Here is a 13575-nt window from a genome sequence, read left to right as displayed (position 1 = left end):
TCAGAGCTGTAAAACATCCAACACGGTCCTAAAGAAAAGCTTGAGACAAAGAAAAAAAGGAAGAGTCGAGTAAGAGTGTGTCGTGCACTGTCTTTGATCAATTGTTCTATAACTTCCAAATTGCACTTATAATTGGAGGAAGTATAAAAGCTGGCCGAGGCGTCCAGAGGGCATTGTGAGGGCATAGGCTTTGAAGGCAGATTCAAAGTGCAGGTTATCAGGTCCGTGTTTCCTACCTTACTTAGTCTAAATGTTTCTAAATGTTACTTTGCTTTAGTACAATTTTTTTTTTGTCCTAAATGTAAGAATAATAGTTTTCCTGGACAGTAATCTCACTTGAACTGATACAAAGACTCTGAGCTAAAACTAGTAAATATTTAATAACTGGTAGGTGCTAGTAATATTATTAACATCATTGCTAAAATTTATAATAGATAGAGGATGGGTTATTTAAAATATCTTCAATTTTTAAGTTGGATACTTTGAAAAATGCTAAAATTGTTTAAGCGATAAAACTACCATTATAACTTATGTGATTCAGCTGTTCTGTAGCAAAGTACTTGAAGTTATAGTCCAGGCATATAAAACTGAGTGCTTTCTTGTAATGAAACAATGTCTCTGCAGAAATGTGAATACAATGATACAGAACCAGTACATTAAAATATTCTTTGGATCATCTGTCTTTATTACTTATAATAGCATGCATTGCTCCAGTTCTAATTTCATTGATAAATGAAATTCTTAATCCTGTGATTTTAATACTAAAAACATCTATGAAGTTATCCTGCTAAGCATGACAATGATTTGCACTGTCTTTATCACTCACTGATTTAACTGGAAGAAGTGGCTCTATTGTTGCCAGTGGGCCAGTGGGTCCATCTTCCTCTCTGTTCTCATCAGAATTATGGTCTAATCTGAACAAACAATCATTTGATACTTTCAGTGTGATTTTGTGCATTTTCATATAGTTTAAAACATTAATTTATTTGCAATCATAATATGTTCTCAGGTAAGTCATCGTGTTATTCAGTCTAATCAAAGCTCTATAAATGCTTCAGATAACTTTCCAATTTTGTTTTGAAATGCCTTCTTTCTTCATGGTATGTTAAATGGGAAAGTTTTTTCCCTAACAATTGTTTTATTTATCACCAGATTCTTTTAAAAAACAAGTAAAGCTCAACATCGCTAATCAACAGGGAAATGCAAGTCAAACCACAATGAGATATCACCTCATACCTGTTAGAATGGCTAAAATCAAGAAGATAAGAAACAACAAGTGTTGGCATGGATGTGGAGAAAATAGGACCCCTTCTGCACTGTGAGTGGAAATTTAAATTGGTGCAGCCACTGTGGAAAACAGTACGGAGATTCCTTAAAAAATTAAAAATAGAAATACCATATGATCCAATAATTCCACTATTAGGCATTTACCCAGGGAAAATGACAACACTAACAAAAAGATATATGCACTCCGATGTTTATTGCAACATTATTTACAATAGCCAAGACACGGAAGGAACCCAAGTGTCCATCAGTAGACAAATGGTTAAGGAAGAAGAGGCACATATTTTACAGAATATCACACAAATATAGGAAAAGGATGAGATCGCACCATTTGCGAAAACATGGAAGGACATAGAGGGTATGACACTAAGTGAAATAAGTCAGACTGAGAAAGACAAATACCATTTGATTGCACTTATAAATGGAATCTAAAAAAATTATAAACAAAAAGTAGAATCAGAACTTACAGTTATAAATACAGAGAATAAATATAGTTTCCAGAGGGGAGGTGGGTAGGAGGTAAGGCAAAATGGGTGAAAAGGAGAGGTAGATACGGACCTTCAGTTATGGAATAAGTAAGTCAAGGGAATAAAAAGCAAAGAATGAAGTCAATGGTATTGTGATAGCAATGTAACGGGACAAATGGCAGCTACACTTGTGGACACAGCATCGTGTGTAAACTTGTCAAATCACTAACTTGTACACCTGAAACTAATGTAACATTGGGTGTCTACTCAAATTTAAAAAAAAATGCTTGCATAGTAATAATAATAATGTAAAAAATAGAAATCACTAGGCATTTCAGTTAAAATTGAGGTTTTTTTTAATGCTATGAATTGACATTATAGGCAAAATTAATGAAGATTTCAGACTTCCGATGAATTTTATTTGTAATAATCATTACCACACTTGCTAGTCTATAAAAGAGTTATAGTTCCAAAATAAACTTGTGACTAATGAAACATTTTTAAAAAGAGGAAAGACGTAAATGGGCACCCCAGGAAAAAAAATTCTATTGATTTGTTCTTTCTTTTATAAAAAAAGCTTTTCCCCCAAATTATGGCATTTGTATATGAGAAAGTAGCGCAAAAATGGATGAAAACATAAAATATAATAAAAACAATTGGTCTCATAAATCATGCATAATTTTAGTTCAATTAAATGTACATGATTTTAGCAAATGTAAGGGAGTTTTAAAAATGTTTATTTAAATATCAGTTTACTAAATATTCGTATGTAAAACAGCTTCAATATTTATGCAGCACGCCCACCATCAAAAGCATGTTTAAGACACTGTCTTATTATCCAGATTCCATCTGTTTCCCAGGCCTGGAGCGCGAAGGTCACCTCGACAGTAGGAGAGCAAGGTCTAATTCAGACCCGTGGGATTTCGATCACTCTTTTTCTGCCTATTAACTGTAGAGTGTGGGAAAATGACTGTTCTGGGCCTTACCTCTTTTTAATGAATTGGTGATAATAAAATCTAAGTCTTAGGTTGGTTCTGAGGATTAAATTAGTTAATATTGTAAAGCTCATAAAACCGCGATTGACAAATACTAAACATTTATTTTAAAACGTCGTAATGAAGTTTTTTAGCTAAAACTTAGGACAAGTCTGAGATCACTTACTGAAAAGAAATGACTAGACATAAATCAAAGTAAATTGTACATGAAAAAGCATCCAGAATATGTATCCCACTTTGCACTCCTACCAGCAGCAAACCACAACGTTGCCTGCTCCTCAACGTTCTGTTGGAATTTTACTTTCTGATATCATAAAGAAAATCTTATAAATTACAGTTATTGATTTGATGAAAATGTTCAACAATTTTTACATATGCTTATTAGAATCTGCATTCCTTTTTCTTGTCATTCTTATAGCTTTTCTCTTGAAGCCCACAAGTTTTTGTGGGTGCCTGGGAAGCTGCCTTTATCTTCCTATCTATCCAATTTTCAAAAGCTACGGGCGCTTTCCCTGCTACTGTGTTGGAACTCCTCTTCCCCAAATTTTTTAACTTCTCTTTCAAAACGTCTGATGTGTGTTGGCCAAAGAAGCGCTAGATTATAGAGCTGATGGTATTGCCTTCGGCCATCCTGCCTTTGTCATTGTCAATCATGGTTATTAAATACACTCCAACCAAAACTTATGTACGTATCCATGTGCTTCCATTTCTGATAAATGTTGGTTTGACTCCTCTTTGCTTTAAGATTTTCTTAAAGATTTATTTATTTATTTATTTATTTATTTATTTATTTATTTATTTGACAGAGAGAGAGAGAGCACAAACAGGGGCAGGGGGAGCAGCAGAGGGAGAGGGAGAAGCAGGCTCCCCGCTGAGCAGGGAGTCCGATGTTAGACTCAATCCCAGGACCCTGGGATCATGACCTGAGCCAAAGGCAGACGTTTAACCGACTGAGCCACTGAGAAGCCCCTGTTTTAAAAATGTGTATGGGATTTGTCTTGTTGAATATTTTGAAAGGAGTAATTTATTCTTATATAATTTTTAACGAGGGACTAGCCAATTATACTGTCACTTTATATATAATAAGCCATGGAGAACTAGATTAAAATAATAAAATAACAAAGCCAAATAGAGTTATTCTGTAATGATGCTTAATTATTAGAAAATGTATGGATATAACTATATAAATATGTTAACTATTTAAAATATATATTCATATACTATTTTGAAATGTGTCTTCTTATTGATAGATAGTAAAATGTAAGTAAACTACTGAGATCATCCAGGCAAAGTATGGTACAGGTCTCAACTACAGCAGCTTTATCAATAGCAACGGAGGCACCAGAACCCTGACTGGGGAAGGGGAAGAGAGGACAAGACCTTCATGCTCGCATTCTAGAATGGCTGTACATTTCTAACATTAAAACAACTTCCGATGATTCTTAAATCAGGCAAGGATACGAGACAGAAAGAAAAGGTGGACAGTCCTGTGCTCACATGCGAGGGACTGAGGGCACTTCTTTGACTCCAACTGAAGAGCAATTTCAGCCAAACAAAGGGGTAACTCCGGTCTTCAGGACAAGCAGTGCTAGATTCCACACTCCCTCGACAGCGTTCCAGCTCGTTATGTGGCCCACGGGTCAGTGTAATCAATAACACTCACCATCTGTCCTTCTATTTTAACTAAATTTTTCTTGTTAACTAGGTGCCAAGATCATTAGTTTTAGTACTGCCGAAAGAACACGTTTATCCAGGAGGTATTTATTGATCATCGGCTAACTATCAGTCACTGCTTCGGGTCTGGGGGAAACAGCAGCTAACAAAATAAACAAAAAAATCTCTGCCCTTAGATGGTTATGGTTGGCAGGAAACACGTAGTACTACAAAAGTAAATACATGGAATGCATTGTACTGTTGATGTGACAAGGATATGTTCCAAGGGGAAAAGGAGGATAAGGGAGGAATGTTCAGGAGAATGGGAGGATAAGGTCTTGTGATGACCATGGTAATTTTAAATATGCAAATAAGGGAAGACCTAGAGGGGGCGGGACATTGGAGCACATGCTCTAAGCCCTTGGGGGTGGAGCTGTGTGAAGCTGGGGAGGGTAAGGCGGGGTCTTCTGGGCTGATAGAGAAGCAAACGCGAACGCCCTGCGATGTGAGGGTGCCTGGGGGTTCCAAGAAAGGTGAGGAGGCCAGCGTGGCCTGAGCACCATGACAGCCGAGGTGTCAGTGAGGGAAGAGCTCAAAGCGAGTATTGGAAGTGGACAACTATGTGCGTCCAGCCTGTTGGGAAAACTTGAAAACTTTAAAGACTGTCGTCCAAAATATGGGAGCTCAGAGGCAAAATTCCTTGCACTCTGCTCTACTTATAATTATTAATATCAGAGGCCAAATTAAACAATGTTGATGGGTGGGAGGCCTGAAGACCTCGGAAGTATAAACTTCACTGTAAAACCTGGTAAATGGGGGGCAGTCTAACCCATCAGCTCGATGAAGAAGAGAAATGTAATTTACATCACAAACACACGTATATGTATTTACATTTATTTTATTTATACAATTAATACAAAATACATACTGATACACTATATATCTATATGTAGTTTCTAGTGTGTATATATATATGTATAGAAAAGACTATGAAATACTATGTTTATAAATACAGTTGACCCTTCAACAACACATATTTGAACTGCACAGATCCACTTCTATGAGGATTTTCTGATAAATGCAGTACAATACAATAAACGTATTTTCTCGGGGCGCCTGGGTGGCTCAGTCATTAAGCGTCTGCCTTCGGCTTAGGTCATGATCCCAGGGTCCTGGGATCAAGCCCTGCATGGGACTCCCTGCTCAGCGGGAAGCCTGCTTCTCCCTCTCCCAATCCCCTGGCTTGTGTTCCCTCTCTCGCTGTCTCTCTCTCTCTGTCAAATAAATAAATAAAATATTAAAAATAAATAAATAAATGTATTTTCTCTTCCATATGATTTTCTTAATAATATTTTCTTTTCTTTAGCTTATGTTATTGTATGAAAATAGTGCATAATGCACATAACATACAAAATATGTGGTAAATCAACTGTTTATGTTATTGGTAAGGCTTCTGGTCAATAGTAGACTATTAGCAGTTGAGTTTTGGGAGGAGTTAAAATTTTGTTATACATGGATTTTTGACTGTGCTGGGGGGCGTGGCACTCCTGACATGTTGTTCAAGGTCAATGTTATACATAATTTATATATGTTTGTATATATAATATATTTATTTTTCATAGGCCTTTGTGCTCCTTTCCCCCAACTTCCATCTGCACCTGAGATCTGAGGAGCCTGTTTCTTCCATTAACCACATTTTCCACCATTCTCTTCTTTGGCCCAATTAGTAGAGTTAGGCATGTCTCAGACATCAATCTAGTTGCCATTTATACGGGGCTTCTTGTCTATTCAGGGTCATTCATTCAGTCATTTTGGTGTGGTAGACAGTATTCTGAAGACATATTCTTATCCTTATATGATTGCAACATCCAATGAGGGAAGTATTATCTTAAATTTACAGATGAGGAACCTGATTTTCTTACATGTTTTGACTGGCTTGGCTCCCACATAGTAAGTAAGCAAATACTTGAACTTGGGCCCTTCTGACTCCACAAAGATGCATGTGCTTAAATTTTTCTAGCAGGATGATGAAATGCAGAGGAACAGCTCTAAGTGGCCATGCTATCAAATCCTACAACTTAGAGGGCAGAAATCTGTCCCGCCTAGCGGGATAAAGATCACAGTGGGTGTACTTGGCTCTGAGGCTGCCTCAGCACTGGGTAACCTAGCAAAAATCGCAAGGGTACCCTCAATAGTGCATGTAGGGAAAAGAAGAGAAAAAAATCAGGAAAAAAAATCTATTAATGACAATGTATTCTGAAAAACATTTCAATTAATGAAAGTATACTAAAATTATATTTTAATAAAAAGATTTCCATAGTACAGAAAATATTTGTATTGGAAAAAATAGAAAGTTTAGCTGCATAAACATCATTTAGGTTTTCATTATTTACAACATCTTCAGATAAATGCAAGACTCTATGTTGATAATATATCCTAAAGCCCCAACATACTGTCATATGCGCATCACTCCTAGTGAAGATCGCGGAGATCCCACAGTATGAAAAACCACGTTGAAAGAGCTACTCAGAGCGTTTATCCACTGGCACTTGTGTCTGTGTGGGTACACTTCGTATCCATATCTCAACAAATGGTAATTCTGATTCCCTATCATTTCTAAGTACGATATGTTTAACACAAAGCAGTGAGACTAAACAAAGCAGGATACTTGTTTTCTTCCAATTTAATAAAATTTATGATGGACAAAATGAGAAAGGATATCCCATATCACACTAATTTTTAAGAGTAAAATATATTAGAGATAATCACATTTACCCACAATTCTTGTACTATTCATAGTCCTACTCCACAAAATAAGATTATTTTTATTCTGTAAATAAATAAGATATCTTATTTTGTAAAATAACTAATTTCAAAAACTATTTTTGAAGTTTGACAAACATTGGATCACACAAAAATATTTCCTGTAGAATTGAATATTTTAAAATGTTCATACATTGGAGGTCTAAGTTTTGATAGTAAGAAAGGAAGTGAAAGATTTCAAGAAATCCTCTCCTAACTAGAGAAAACCTGATTCTGAGTCTAGCAAAAGCTAAATATGAATTCCAAACACATAATCTTTAACAATATGAAATGCAGTTAACACATTTATTCTTTATTGTGTTTGTTTCAGAGGATAGTCATGAATTTTTCCAAATGTTTAGAGTTGTCTGAAGGAAGCACACTTTTTTAAAAAAAGGTTTATTTTTCAATATATTGTTATTTCAAGTGAGTTAAATGCCAATTTTGGGGGAGAAAATATAACTATAAATGTGAAAAGGCACATAAAATATTAGTCAAAAGCAAGATGAACTATATTAAGTCCAAAATATTATCAATTTTATTCTTTTGAATATATTTCCAAATATGATTTGCTCAAAGATTATATTCTTGTTGAGACTCAATTTCTATTTAGACAGAGAAAGAGCTCTTATGGGGAATACAATACAGCACAATTGCTTCAAATTATACCAACTCATATATTGGTATTTTGCTAGGAAAAGTCAATGGCAGCAACCAACTCTTAACAATAGTTTCATTAAAAATCACCTCTGTGGTCTGATATTTTCTTTCTGAAGTCAAAGGAAAAGAATACTCTTATTTTATGTTTTTTGACCAACCACCAGCTTCAATTAAAATCCTTAGCTGGATACATTCACTCTGAAGGAGAGGAAATCAAAATATATTGCTTATCCCACTCTAACCCAACAGTGGGGATTACTGGAATTACTTCAGTGGCTTAATCATTGGCACATTTAAATCCCGATATTATTTGCCTTTCGTGGCATCGGAAAAATCTAGCAAAATCATATAAAACATATTTTGTTTATTTATTTGGTGGTTTAGATAAATAGTTATGAGGAAGATATTTGCTCTTAGGATTTTTTCCCCAGGAAGTGTCAAATGTCTTACCTCCGTTTTTAATCTCAAAATTGAGAATTTTAGTTATTCATTCAAAAACACTGAATTCTAGCACTATGCTGGGCAGTGGTGAAACCATGTTGAATTAAACAGAGGTGTTAATAGATGCATTTGGCTTCTTAATTATGAATCTATATCAGGGGACAAAACAGCCAGTCAGAGAATGTGACAAATAAATATAAAATTTAAACTCTGGAAATAATATCCCAGATGGTTATGTTATGTCATGAGACCATATAATGAGATAATTTGGACTCAAGGCAAGAAAGTTTGGAGGGAAATTTCTCTGTGAAAGTAATGATGGGTAGGAAGAGGAACAGGAGGTAACCGGGCAAACAGGAAGTGAACTGTTTCAGGAAGAGACAGATGACAGGGAATTCAAGGGATGGGAAACGATCCATCGGGCATAAGGAGGGCAGACTGGCCAGCGTATGAGTAAGCACCAGATAGGGTGTGGCACCTGTCCGCCAGTACAAACTACGCTGATATTTAAATTTTCAATCAAAGAGCAATGGGTATTATAGCAGAGATTTTGTCATAATCAGACCTGCAATTTGAAAAGAGCATTTGCAACAGCAGTATGGATAACAGGTGCTGGTCACCTGCTCCATGGTGCCCGGCCTCCCCTGACTAGCCAACGTTCAGGCTAGTGACTGACACACCCTGACTCCTGCCATGTCCCACCATGGACTAAAAGCTGTCCATGAGATCTGGCTTCCCAAGCAGCTTTAAAAGGTGACCCATAGTGTATTTTTAAATTCCAAGGGTGTTAAAGCCACATGGGGGAAAATTTGACCAAGGAAAAGAAGGCAGCTAAGTTACCATTTTCCAGTTTCCTGTCACCCATGCACTACTCAGACACCATCTCCCCATGCAGCCGGGTCAGCAGCCACCAGAGGATATGGACCTGTCAGCAGCCTGCACTTCCATGGGCTTGCTGTGAGGCAGTGGTCAGCGAGGTGATGTCAGACTCACGGGGCAACATCTCTGCAATGAAGCATCATTCCATTCCTTGAGGCAAATCGGCTTCCCTGGAAAGTTGAGAGATGTTAAAGAAACAAAGTTTTGTGAAGTAAAATCAACAAGACTCAAGGGTAGATTGGATTTGGGGAAAACAGAGAGAAAACTGATGTGACAGGATGAACACATGTGAGAGAACTGAGTGAAGGAAGACAGGGTAGACCAGGCTGGGGAACATAGCCCACATGCCATCTTGGATGTGTTGAGCTTGGTGGGAACGGTCCATGGATTTGAAGTCTGGTGGGTAGGTCTCGGCTGGAGACACAAAGGTATACGTCTGCATATATGCTGTGAGTGCAGCCGCCAATGTGCCTGGTGGGCACAGGAAAATGTCCCAAAGCAATTGTCAAGGAGGTCTAACATGTATACTTTGAGTAACGCCTGGTAATGTCTCACAGCATTCAGTGGCAACAACAACAACTACAATAGCAACAATAAAAACCAATCAATTAGTTAAAACTAAATCGGGCAAATGAAGAAAATGTGTCAAAAATTAACAATTGGTAAATCTGGGTGAAAGGTATACAGCTGCTCATGGTTTCATTTTTCTCAACATTTCTCTAAGTTTCTTTCTTTCCTTTTTTTTTAATTTTTTTTTTTTATAAAAAGAGAAAGAGAGTCTAGTTAACATGAGCACATACTATGCTACTATTTATTTAGAAGAAAAATGACCATGGTGGTTTATTTTCTATGTCAACTAGACTGAACCAAAGGGTGTCCAAATAGCCAGTAAAACATTACTTCTGGATGTGTGTGCAAGGGTATGTCTGGAAAACATTCGCATTTGAATCAGTGGACTCAGTAAAGTAGATTGACTTCCCTCATGTGGATGGGCTTCATACAACTCACCCAGGGACTGAGTAAAACACAAAGGTGGAGGAAGAAGGAGTTGGCCTCGTTTTGCCTCCTGCATGCCTGCGTGAGCTGGGACATTGGTTTCCTGTCCTTGAACTGAGATGCACACCGTCAGTGCCCCTGAGTCTCAGACTCGGTCTGGACTACATCACCAGCTCTCCTGGGTCCTCAGTCTGCAAATGGCCGACTATGGGACTTCTCAGCCTCCATAGTCATGGGAGCTATTTCCTCATAATAAATCCTCATAGTACGTAAGTGTTCTGTGTCTCTGGAGAACACTGGCTAATGTGTCGACCATCAGCTTTACGTACACATAGGAAAATTTTCAGCTCAGTGGAAGCAGTTTGTTAGAGAGATGATGTCAATTTGAGTGGACGGATGAATATGTGAAAATGGGGGAAAACAGACTGATTATAAGAAGCTCTTCAGAACAGTTTGGTTACAGCATTTATAAAACTGCCTTAAAAAAGCTAAGTTATTAAAATTATTAAATGTTAACAAAAAGATCATTAGACGCTATAGAAAAAATAATTTGAAATTGTAATTTAATATATGTTTTTAAAATCTGTGAATTAGTTTCGTGTGGTAGTCTGTGGAGGCAATTCTGTCAAAAAAAAAGAGAAGAAAAAAAGAAAAAGCTACATCATCCATATTATAGTCAATCCTTGAACAAGGTGAGGACTAGGGTCACTAACCCTCGACATGATCAAAAATCCACATATACCTTTTCATTCCCCCAAAACTTAACTATCAATAGCCTACTGTTGACAAAAACCCTTACCGATAACATAAACAATCAATTAATATATATTTTGTATGATATATATTATATATTATACACTGTTTTCTTAAGGTAAGCTAGAGAAGAGAAAACGTTATTAAGAAAATTATAAGGAAGAGAAAATATATTTACGGTACTGTACTGTATCAAAAAAATCCACATATATGTGGACCCACATAGTTCAGACCCATATTGTTTCAGGGGTAACTATATATATGCCCACCATACAATGACATATAAGAAAAGTCCTTAGCAACACTACAATCTATCTAGACATATAAATCCACTAAAATAAAAAATAAAATTAATTGTATGGTATAAAACTTATTTGATAAGCATATGTCATTGTTAGATTATTCCAGGTATAATTAATTTTTCTGGAAAATATAATTAAAAAAACCAAAAACCCACTATATTTTATTATAGCTGTGGCTGTTCCAAAGGCAGATGTATCCAAATACAGACAGCAGTCCCAATTAGTGTCTGACCTAGGTCAAATCACTTTTTTGGTTGCGGCTTAATGAGCAAAGTAATACAAAAGATCCTCAAAGATGTTGGAACAATAGTTGTAAGCCCATGAACTGGCATTTAGAAAACTTGTCAAAATTAATAGAAAAGTTATTGCATTAAATTCCAGTTATGACATTGTTTAATAAAAAGATCTCATCTTCATAGTTAAACTCATTTTCACCCAAATCATTCAAGTAAATTGTTTGGGCAATGTAACAGCACATATTTATTAAAGTAAGCTATGACAACAGTTTTAATGAAGAGGGTCCAAGGATTTGCTAGCAGTTGGCCAATCAAACCAAATAGCATAATGGAGGTGAAACCTTTGTATATCGAGGACATCATATTTTAAAATAAAATACACAAAGATCTAACTAGGAATTCATAACCTGAGAACACATGTCATAAAATTTTCTTGTCTAGTCATTCAGTGTTTACTGAGTGTGATCAAAAAGGTTTAAAATTTTATATGATTCAATTAGCACATCAGAGTCTTATGTACCATTTTCACCTAAATGAGCATTGGTGTAAAGAGAAGTACTATTGTGTTTCACATTGTCTATAAGTCACTAAAGACTAATTTATAATGAATATAGAGCAATATCTATATTACATTTATTCAATTTCTTTATACGTTTATTAGTACATTTAGGTTGTAATTGTTTTTTAACTGCACGGCACTTAAAGCAATTATGGCAACAATGAAAACATGCCTCTGGTACTCTCTGCTGTGAAGATTACGCTTAAGGGCACAGTTACTGGGCTCTGGAATCTGTCGCTGCTTGCAGGGCAAGGCTCCCAGCCAACCATTGAGCACATCAGGGATACTGAGGCAAACACTTCTAGGAGACAGGACAAGGAACTTTGACAAGAGCCCTCCACTGGCCTTGGAGACTGGCCACTTACTTTTCTAGAAGTGCACTCCAATCTACAAGCCCTCTCTCCTGCATGCACAGCAGACCAGTATGTTGGCCCCCCAGCCCAGAGCCCCCCCAGCCTCTTCTCCCCTCCCCATTTCAACTCATGGGCATATACCCCCCCAGAAAAGGTCTTGCAAGTTTAATTCCTAATCTTGGTGTATGCTTCTGGGAAGGCCTGGGCTGAACACACATTGTTCACAATAGCTTCATGAGGAAATGAATAACGTAATCAGAATTTTTAGCTCTACAGGGGATCTTAGAGATCATTTCATTTCACATAGGCAAGGGGGGAAAAAAAAGCCTGGAGAGGTTGAATGAGTTTTCCCAGTAAACACGGTTATTGAAACAATCCAAGACTAACTACACCAATTGGTGCTTCATTTTATTTCGAATCCGGTACTAACAAAATACAACTGTAGGCAGAAGGCAAATTATGATCGGAAGCTGGGTGACGGTCACATCACCTCTGGGAAGAAAATCCACTGCTATTGTGGCAAAACCACATCACTGCAACCAAGTTATTACGGTGTCATTGCCCAAAGGAACATAATAGAAACTCCAGAAGGCTCTGTTAAGGACTCCATTCCAGAGATCCCAAATAACAGGATCTTTTAAAATTTTTAACACTTTAAATATATTTATTATCATAAGTACTTTTTTATTTTAATGCATGACCATTACATATAATGTTTTCCCATTAATGATGTTATCAAAAAGATATTTTCATAATTTCTTACAAATCAATATTATTTAACAGTTAAGCATTAGACCTCCAAGAGCAGCTGCACCAAACTACAAGGCAGCTTAACTACAAATTCATTCAACTTTGCCTCCTTCTGCCTAGCCAGCAAATAAGAAGTTAACGTCACCTTCACTCTTTTTTCCCTCTGGTTTTCTATATTCGTTTTGAAGTCTGGTGCTCCATCTGAAAACAATACTGCACAGAACAAATGACAGAAGTGAGTAGAGCTCTGGAAACCAGCTGCTTTTTTCCATAAAATGGCCTATCCTATTTTTAATAGTTTTTCACATAGTACAGAGAAAGAAGGAAACACTTCCTTTGTGTTCTATAAAATACTTTGTTTTATTCATGTGAATTTCAAAGAGCATTCTAGTTAATAAAAATATCCATAGTTTCTAGATTAAAAACATATAATGTAGAAATTAAG

This window comes from Ursus americanus, chromosome 19, assembly GCF_024610735.1.
Source record: "Ursus americanus isolate L20-20 chromosome 19, mUrsAme1.1.p, whole genome shotgun sequence".
NCBI lineage: Eukaryota > Metazoa > Chordata > Mammalia > Carnivora > Ursidae > Ursus > Ursus americanus.
The sequence above is the reverse complement of the archived record's forward strand: the minus strand, read 5'-3'. Positions refer to the sequence as shown.